Consider the following 9723-nt stretch of genomic DNA (forward strand, 5'->3'; position numbering starts at 1 on the left):
TTGGTGTAAAATTATCTTTCAACCTTCGTTCCCCTTTATACCTCTGGCTTGGATGTGGGTTATAGGGCACCTGAAAGTTATGTGGAGGCTTCTGGAGATTTGTGACGCTCGTGCTCGCCTTCTGGGGTGTTTTGGTGGCCGGGCAACATACTGAGGTGGAACAATAGAGTGTTGTGGGTTCTGAGGGGGATAATATTGCTCAGGGGATTCATAGAAAACTTGAGGAGGCTGCTCATACCTTCGAGATGTTCTCCTAGGACCTCTTCTTGACCCTGATGTCATCATGATTTCTTCAATCTTCTCATTTGTGTCGCAAAAATTATCAGACTCAACCCGGACAGCGTGAGTTGCAGCTTTAAAAACTGCTTGACTTATAATTTTTCCTGTCTTAAGACCATTCTCTATCATTTCTCCCATTTTGATTGCTTCCGAGAAGGATTTGCCAACTACGGACATCATGTTCTGAAAGTAATCTGGCTCTTGCGCTTGAAGGAAGACAGTTATTAGCTCGTGGTCATCCATGGGTGGCTTAACTCGAGCTGCTTGCTCTCTCCATTTAATGGCATATTCCCTGAAACTTTCACTTGGTTTCTTCTTCAGGTTTGAAAGGGAAATGCGGTCTGGGGCAATGTCGATGCTGTATTGGAACTGTTTGACAAATGCTTGTGCCATGTCGTCCCAGACATACCAGCGAGACGTGTCTTGATCCATAAACCATTCGGAAGCTACTCCCGTAAGGCTTTCCACAAAATAAGCCATCAACAATTCTTCATTTCTTCCCGCACCTCTCAGTTGATTGCAATACCTTTTCAGGTGGGCAATGGGATCTCCATGTCCATCGTACTTTTCAAATTTGGGAGTCTTGAAACCAGGCGGCAAGTGGACATCGGGGAACATACATAGATCTTTGAAGGCAACACTCTTTTGACCAGACAACCCTTGCCTGTTTTTCAACCATTGTTCTAAGCTTTTCACTCTTTGGGTCATTTCTTCTTGTACCATCTTTCGGGCAGGCTCTTCAATCTTTGCAGGAAGATCAAACGAGTACGGGTGGTACTTAGGAGAGTGGTACTGCTCTTGTTGTGTCGCAAATTGTGACTCATGACGAGGCTGTCCTTGCCCACTGGCCCATGCTTGACACACTCCGGTCATTTGCTGTTTCAGTATTCTATTTTTCTCCGGCACAGTAGACTCTTGTTGAACCCTCTGACTCTGAGTCTCTTGAGCATTTGTAACAACTTTGATGTCAGTTATCATTTTCTTTGGATCTTGTGTTTCCATCTTACCACAAACCGACCAACTCAACTTTCTTCACAATTCAAAACAAAACATGTTAGAATGGACTCAGTCGGTTCTTATTACTAGCAACATCTTTTTCCTTTTTTTCGATTTTTTTTTCAATTTTTTTTTGTTGTGGTCGAATCTTATAGAGATTGCCTACGTATCATGACCCCGCATGAATCAGACCTTGCGTAGTTCGGACCAATAAAAGATAAACAATAATAAATATTTTTTTTAATTTTCATATTAAAACAAACTGGGTTTCAAAGGTTTGAAGATGACCTACAAACTCGAGAATCAAACAACCCACATATTCTAATCAAAAGATTTACAAACTCAAAAACAAAAGGCCAGCTTCCTTTCTCTGTTTGACAAATGCAACCGAACGGTTATTTTTGCAAACGTGGCCCCTTCCAAATTTCACATGAATTTTGAGGCCGGGGAGGGTTATTTTACGACACTTTACCAACTTGTCCGTTCTTTTACGAAAATAGCCTTTCGACAACTGAAAGATACTCTAAGGCTATTTCGGCAAGAAAGGTTTAAGACGCGGCCGAAGCTGGCTCGACTTATTTTTGACTAAAAATTCAAACGGTATTCACTTGACCGCTGACTCTTTGTTTTTTTTCTTTTCAAATTACAATAAAACCTGGTGTTGCAAACACGGCCCTTCAGCGCCTCGGGGACGAAGATTTTTAAGGCTGTGTGGGTCAACTGGACCAAAAATCCTAAACATGACCCAAAAGGTGGCTGTTTATGCAAAGTCAGCCTTCCGGCGTTCCTTTCGGGAACATTCGGCTATGTTTTGACAAAACAGCATCACCTGACTTATTTATGACTCTTTTTATCGTTTTTCAAATTACAAAAACTCAATATTGCAAACACGGCCCGTCAACGTCTCGGGGACGAAGATTTTTAAGGCTGTGTGGGTCAACTGGACCAAATCTTAAAAAATGACCCAAAGGTGGCTGTTTATGCAAAGTCAGCCTTCCGGCGTCCCTTTCGGGAACATTCGGCTATGTTTTGACAAAACAGCGTCACCCGACTTCTTTATGACAGAATTAAAATTTTGACATGTTTTTTTTCTTTTTATTATTATTTATTTGTTTTTGGCTATTTTAGCAAAAGGTGGGGTTGGACCCGATGAGGGTTGCCTACGTATCTCACATCCGGTGAGAATCAAACCCGCGCAGTTCGGGCAGATCATGAATAAGTAAATGAACTAACTTTTCTTTATTTTTTTATTTTATTTTTTGAAGGAAAGACTTATAAAGAAGAAAGGGAGCATTTTTGCAAAGAAGGATTTCTAAGAAAATATTTTTGGAATTTTACTTTCAATGAAAGAAATGCTTCTAAAAGTATTTTTTTTTTGAATTTTCTTTTCAATTTTGAAAGAAGAAGGAAAATATTTTTGGATTTTTTATTTTATTATATATATATATTTTTAAATAATTAAAAAGACTTTCTAAAGAAGTCAATAATGAAAAATATTTTTGGATTTTTTGTTTTGAAAATTGGGGGTCTAAAAAACTTTTCTAGACTTTTTGGCAAGACAAATATTTTTGCAACAAATAAAGATATATATACATTTTTTGGAAATAAAGAAAAACTTTTTGGATATATATATATATATATATATATATATTTGCAACAAATAATAAAACCACTTTCAAAGCCCGACTCTTTTTATTATTTTTTTTATTTTGGCATTTTCATAAACCAATAAATAAATTAAAAAAACCATTTTAAAAACAAGACTCTTTTTCATTTTCATTTTTATGGCAAGACAAACTATTTTTTTTCTATTTTTTTTTTTGAAAAACAAGACAGAACAACGCTTTTTTTTCTATTTTTCCTTTGCTTTTAATAAAACAAACTAATAAGATATTTTTTTTCATTTTCTCATAATTTCGGTAGAGTTTTGACAGTATTTGGGCATTGGGTTTTATTAAAAAATAAACAATCAATTCCCTAACTGCTATTTCTTTTTTTTTCAATTTCAACATATTATTCCTGATATTCAAAAGTTAGTCAACACACAAGTCCGAATCAAATAAATGCGCAAGTAGCAGCAAGTAAGATGCATCAGGATGGTCATTTTCATTTTTTGGTACACCTGTCCTAGACAGACCCAACCCCTGTGTTGAGCCTCCAAAGTCAAATGCACGTGATGCAAACAAACGTTCCTACTAGGGATCCGGCATGAAGCTGAGTTATTCTAAGTGAAAAAAAACCTGAGGCATATTGTTCTAGCCCTGGCTTACCCAAGTGGACAGCTTGAGCCGAAATGGGGGCAACGTACCGGGAGCACGAAAGTCTGCCCGGCCTAGTTACTTGTCCCAACTTCGTCTTATTTGGTATGACTTCTAACAGAAAGGTGGGCCACGCGCACGTGTACACCATAAATTCAGAGGACTCAGAAAGAAGAAGGGTTTCGTAGCAGTTTTATATACATAATTCAGATAATATTAAAGCGGTAAAAAGCAACATTTAGCACATTAAGCATAAACATGTAAAAATTAGATCATAAATAAAGCCAACTATAACAGTTATTTTAAGCTCGAATTTCTAACCCTGAACCAGTGGTTCTGGGTTACTAGGTCCCCAGCAGAGTCGCCAAAGCTGTCACACCTCCTTTTTTCCGCCCCCGCGAGGGGTGAAGGAGTTTTTCCAATTAAAGGACAATCGAAACGGGATTTGTTTATTTATTTCAGAGTCGCCACTTGGGAGATTTAGGGTGTCCCAAGTCACCAATTTAATCCCGAATCGAGGAAAAGAATGACTCTGTATTACAGTCCGCGAACCAGAAATCCGGATAAGGAATTCTGTTAACCCGGGAGAAGGTGTTAGGCATTCCCGAGTTCCGTGGTTCTAGCACGGTCGCTCAACTGTCATATTCGGTTTGTTTATCTGATTTTATACAATTATGAGCTCATGTGCAAGTTTTAACTTTTAACCGCTTTCGTCATTATTATTATATATTTTTTTAAGAATTGCAACATCATGGAAATACATCTCCAACCACGTCACATCAATGCACCCGTGGTTGTTGGCACATTTCAACTCTGTTGAGATTTGGATTTGGGTCACATAAATGTGCACCCGAGTTTTAAGAAAATTAAATTATTAAAAGGCGTGCCTAAAGCGACTAGCGTATCATTTACTTTGGGTAGGGCCGTGAAATTTTGCTAAACGGTCCATCCCGAAGTCTAAGCAATTTTAAAGCAAATATTTACCGAGGGCCCCACAATTTTGTATTTTTATTCGGTGAGGCTCATCTCATTCTTATTTTTTAAAGGAATTTGCAACGTCATGGACATGCATCTCGGACCACGTCACAATCAATGTACCCGTGATTAGAGACACATTTCGACTCTGTTGAGATTTGGATTTGGGTCACATAAATGTGCACCCGAGTTTAAGAATGTAATTTAATTAAATCGCGTCTAAAGAGTCTAACGCGTTATTATCTTTGGGCAGACAGTGAAATTCACTAAACAATCCATCCCGAATTGTAAGTATTTATTATGACCAATTATTGAGGGTCCCGCAATTTGCATTTTTATTTGGCGAGACTCATCTCATTATTTATTTATTTTTTAAAAAAGATAATCTTAGAATGACTATATTTTTTTATTTTTTGTTTTTCTCTAAAATAAATGAAGAAAATGTCCTACTTTATTTACATACTTTCGAGTTATTATAGTTAAGTTTCGAAAGTGAGTCGTTTAAAGAGTTTACATGGGCAGCGCATAGAATGTTCTACATACAGACAGTAAAAGAAAGAAAAGACTACATTAAACTACAACTTCAAATCTTTCTCATTTTTTGCATTCATGTTTCGAGTAGCTTACAAGATGAACCAGTGTATCGTTTGTGTACCTGGTATTGTCAATACAAGAAGAAGAAGGTCAGCAAAGTAGTATGTAACACAGCAACATACAGCAGCAGAAAGCCCAACACAGTAGCTTCAACACCTCAATCCAGAAATCCCAGCAACACGGAGAAAACTAGTAAAAATGGAGAAGAAAAATAGTGCGGAAATCTCTCTTTGTTTTTTCTTTCTATATTTGAACTCTCTATGGTGTTCTTCCGCTCTCAATATTTCAGAAAATTTGGTTCTATCTTTTTTACTCTCTCCAAAATGAATTCTGTCCCTGTATATTCTATGTATCCAGAGTGTATATAGCGTATATACTGCTCTCTCCGCCCCCTCTTTTTTTTCTTCTCTCTATCTAGTTTTTCCTCTTTTTTTTCCACCCCTTCTTCCTAAATTTTCTCTTCTATTTATAGCAAAATTTTCGAAATTTTCAGATTTGTTTTTTTATTATTTTATTATTTTTTTAATTAAAAGAAATCCCACTTACAAATTGCTTTTATTTTTTTAGAAAAAGAAATCCCACCTTTATTTACTTTTATTTTTAAAATTCCAACTTTAATTACTTTATCTTATTTAAAATCCCACTTTTTATTTTTTTAAAAGAGAATCTCACTTTATTTAACTTTTCTTTAAAAAACAAACCACTATCTTTTCTTTTTCTTTCAAAAATGCTACTTTCAATTACTTTAAATTTTTAAAATTTTCAGATACCTTTATATTTATTTTTTAATTCCAACCTTCTTTTACTTTTTAATTTTTTAAAAATTTCCACAAAACTTTTTATTTTTTTAAATTTTCTACATTCTTTTACTTTTTTTTAAAAAAGATAAGAATTCCACCTATTTTTTATATATTTTTTTATTCAATACTTTCCTTTTTCTTATTTTTTTAAATCATTCCGGAAATTATTATTTTTGTTTTTAAAAAAATATTTTTGGATTTTTTTATATAAAAAAAACAAAAAATAATAATAAAAATATTAATAGTGATAATTCAGCTTTTAATTTTTTGGTATTTTTATCCTATAATAAAAAGTGTAATAAAGTTAAAATAATAGTAGGTTAAAACCCCCTAAAATATTTACATAAAAGAAGTGATAAAAAAAAATTAAATGTTGTCAAAAATTAGGTGTTCACAGCGTCTATCACTAGGCAAACGATTTATAGGTTTAAATAACAATCATCATTATAGATACCATGCCTATAGGACTTCTGCACTTCTATAAATGTTTAAAAATCAATAACGTCTAGAAAGCATGCCTATAGGAGTAATCAACCAAATCTGAATCGTCTATCTCGCTTATAAGTCTAAAAATCAGTAGTAGCATTGCTCAATATTTGCAGAACTTATCTTTTCTGTAACTAATTTTTCCTCTTCTCTAGAATCAGTATACTTCTGCATTAATAGATATCGTGCCTATAGGTTTCACCTAAGCAAGCCATAAGGTAAATTAGCTAGCTGAATTAGACTACGTTAATTACAACCAGCAGGCAGGTCTGATTCAGATTTCTTATCTGAAGTATGTAATAAATCAGTCTGCCTCACCCTTTTAAGTTTAATTAGACCATAATCAGTACATGAAAGACATGCTAAACAATCTGTATTTAAGTTGAGAATGCCTATTTGATCCTTTAACTGTTATATGTTTACCCATAACTGCTCTACGTGTTTTTGATTGTCGCCTTAGATTTTGTCCTTTTAAACCCAAAAGCCCAAATCTCCCTTCCCTTTAGGACTAGTAATCCCAAATGCCTCCGGGACTGATAGGATCTGGGCAGGTAATAGCATGCAATAAGTAACGAAACCATTCCGCGCTTTAATACCTTAACGGGGTGGGAAAGGGTAGATATGGATATGATGACCGGTGCGCTAATACCACGTGTAACCCTTTTTCTGAGGAGTGATTACCGGGTATTACATTGATGTGATCCATATTATTTGTAAACCTAGGACCCCCCCTCCTTTTTTCTTACTTGTTTGCTTTATTTTCAGAACTCTTTTAACTACTTCAACTTTAGATTTTCTCTATTTCCTCTCAACTTCAACTACTTGCAACCATTATGTGAAAACCCTCTTTGTATTGGAAACCCTTACATGTCTATTTGTTGTTCGCACTTAAAGTCACAATTGTAGCATGGCTGGGAACCACACTAGTGGATCTTGAGGGGTGCCTAACACCTTCCCCTGGAGATAATTTCTAGCCCTTACCCAATCTCTGGTTTTCTAAATCAAAATCCTTCTTAGTGTCCTACTGCACTTTAATCATTAGGTGGCGACTCTTCAATCCAAACCCAATTCCCAAAAGGGAACAAGTTGTCCTCTTGAATGTCGTAAACCCGATTTTGCGAGAAAAAGGGGCGCGATAGCTGCAGAACCTTTAGGAAACAAAATCATATTCTTGAAACTCTTATCGTGCGAACTTGTTGGTTCGAGTACTAATCTTTTGTTATTCCATTCTCTCACAGATGGTGAGGACGCGAGCTACCGGATGAGGTGGACGATCACCAGTGCCACCAGCTGAGACCACCGGAGGCCGTGGACGCGGTCGTAGTCATGGCAGAGGTAGAGCAGCAAGGGCAGCACTTGTAGATCCACCAGATGCCCTAGCTCCGGATCAGGCTGCAGCTATGGATGCTCCAGCAGCACCAGCTCAGGCACCAACAGTGCCCATTGTGATTCCAGGTCTTCAAGAGGCCTTGACACAGATCTTATCAATTTGCACTAGCCTGGCTCAGGCAGTTTTTGCCACAGTAGTAGAAGCTACTTCATAGGCTGAGGGAGGCAATAAAACCTCCGCTGCTCGCACACCTGAGTAGGCAGTGCAGGGACTGCAGACACCGGGGGAACACCTAGCCTAGCCGGTTGCACTTGCTAAGGAGTTTGTTGTGCCAGTTATGCCGGATGATGACCAGCGTCGTCTTGAGAGGTTTGGTAGACTCTAGCCTCCGTCATTCAGTGGTGTTGAGGGAGAGGATGCCTAGGGTTTTCTAGATAAGTGTCAGCGGATGCTCCGTACAGTAGGGATTCTTGAGTCTAGTGGTGTGGCATTTACTACCTTTCAGTTTTCTGGGGCTGCCTTCACTTGGTGGGAGGCGTATGATAGGCGTAGGCCTGTGGGAGCAGCGCCCCTCACTTGGCATGAGTTCTCCGTTCTCTTCCTGGAGAAGTATGTGTCGCAGTCTCACAGAGAGGAGCTTCGTAGACAGTTTGAGTGGTTGAGGCCGGGGGATATGACTGTGTCACAGTATGAGTCGAGGTTTTTTGAGTTGGCTCATCATGCCGTCTTGATTGTTCCGACAAATCGTGAGAGGGTCAGGAGATTTGTTGATGGCCTTAACTATCACCTCCGCATTCTTATGACTAGAGAGAGAATGTTGGGTGCTACGTTCGAGGACGTGGTTGATATCGCTCGCGAGATTGAGACGGTCCACCGTTAGGATCGAGAGGAGAGGGAGGCCAAGAGGTCTTGAGGATCGGGCAGTTATAGTGGTGCTCCTTTGAGGAGCCAATTTCAGCATGGTAGAGGCTATTCATTCAGGTCTACTTAGCCAGCTCGCCTAGGTTATCGTGGGGCATCTTCAGGTCATGGTTATCACGATACTCAGCAGGGTTAGTCATCACTTAGTGCCCTTCCAGCTCAGAGTTCATCCCGTGCTATGTCAGCTCAAGGTTCTTCTATACCGATTGCATTAGCTAGTCACTCCGGTGCGAGAGGTTCCCTTCAGTCCCCTTCTCCAGCACTTGGGAGTTGTTTTGAGTGTGGAGAGTTTGGGCATGTGTGGAGGTAGTGTCCTCGTCGTGTTGCTAGTTCGTCCTAGCAGAGGGGTCATCCCTCGACTTTTGCTCCAGTTACTTCACCACCTGCCCAGCCAGCTAGGGGTGGAGGTCAGGCAGCCAGGGGTCACCCTAGAAGGGGAGGTCGATCAAGTGGTGGCCGGCTCATTTCTATGAACTTCCAGCTAGACTCGATGCTATTGCTGTAGATGCTGTCATTACAGGTATTGTCTCAGTTTGCCACAGAGATGCCTCTGTATTATTTGATCCTGGTTCCACCTTTTCTTATGTGTCATTATAGTTTGCTCGTTATTTGGGTACGCCTCTTGAGTTTCTTGATTTACTTGTTCATTTATCTACCTCGGTAGGCGATACTGTTGTTGTAGACCATGTGTACCGGTCATGTGTGGTGACTATTGGGGGTGTGGAGACCCGAGTGGATCTATTGCTATTGAGCATGGTGGATTTTGATGTCATTTTGGGCATGGATTGGCTATCTCCGTGTCATGCTATTCTAGACTGTCATGCTAATACAGTGACTTTGGCTATGCCGGGTGTGCCGCGGATCAAGTGGCGTGGTGTGACTAATTATGTCCCTAGTAGAGTGATCTTTTTCTTGAAGGCCCAACATATGGTTGGGAAGGGTTGCCTTTCATATCTAGCGTTTGTGAGGGATGTTGGAGCTGAGACTCCTAATATTGATTCTGTCCCAATTGTGAGGGATTTTCCCGATGTGTTTCCTGCAGACCTGCCGGGCATGCCATCGGACATGGATATTGATTTTGGTA

The sequence above is a fragment of the Nicotiana sylvestris genome, chromosome 7 (assembly GCF_000393655.2).
Source record: "Nicotiana sylvestris chromosome 7, ASM39365v2, whole genome shotgun sequence".
Lineage (NCBI taxonomy): Eukaryota > Viridiplantae > Streptophyta > Magnoliopsida > Solanales > Solanaceae > Nicotiana > Nicotiana sylvestris.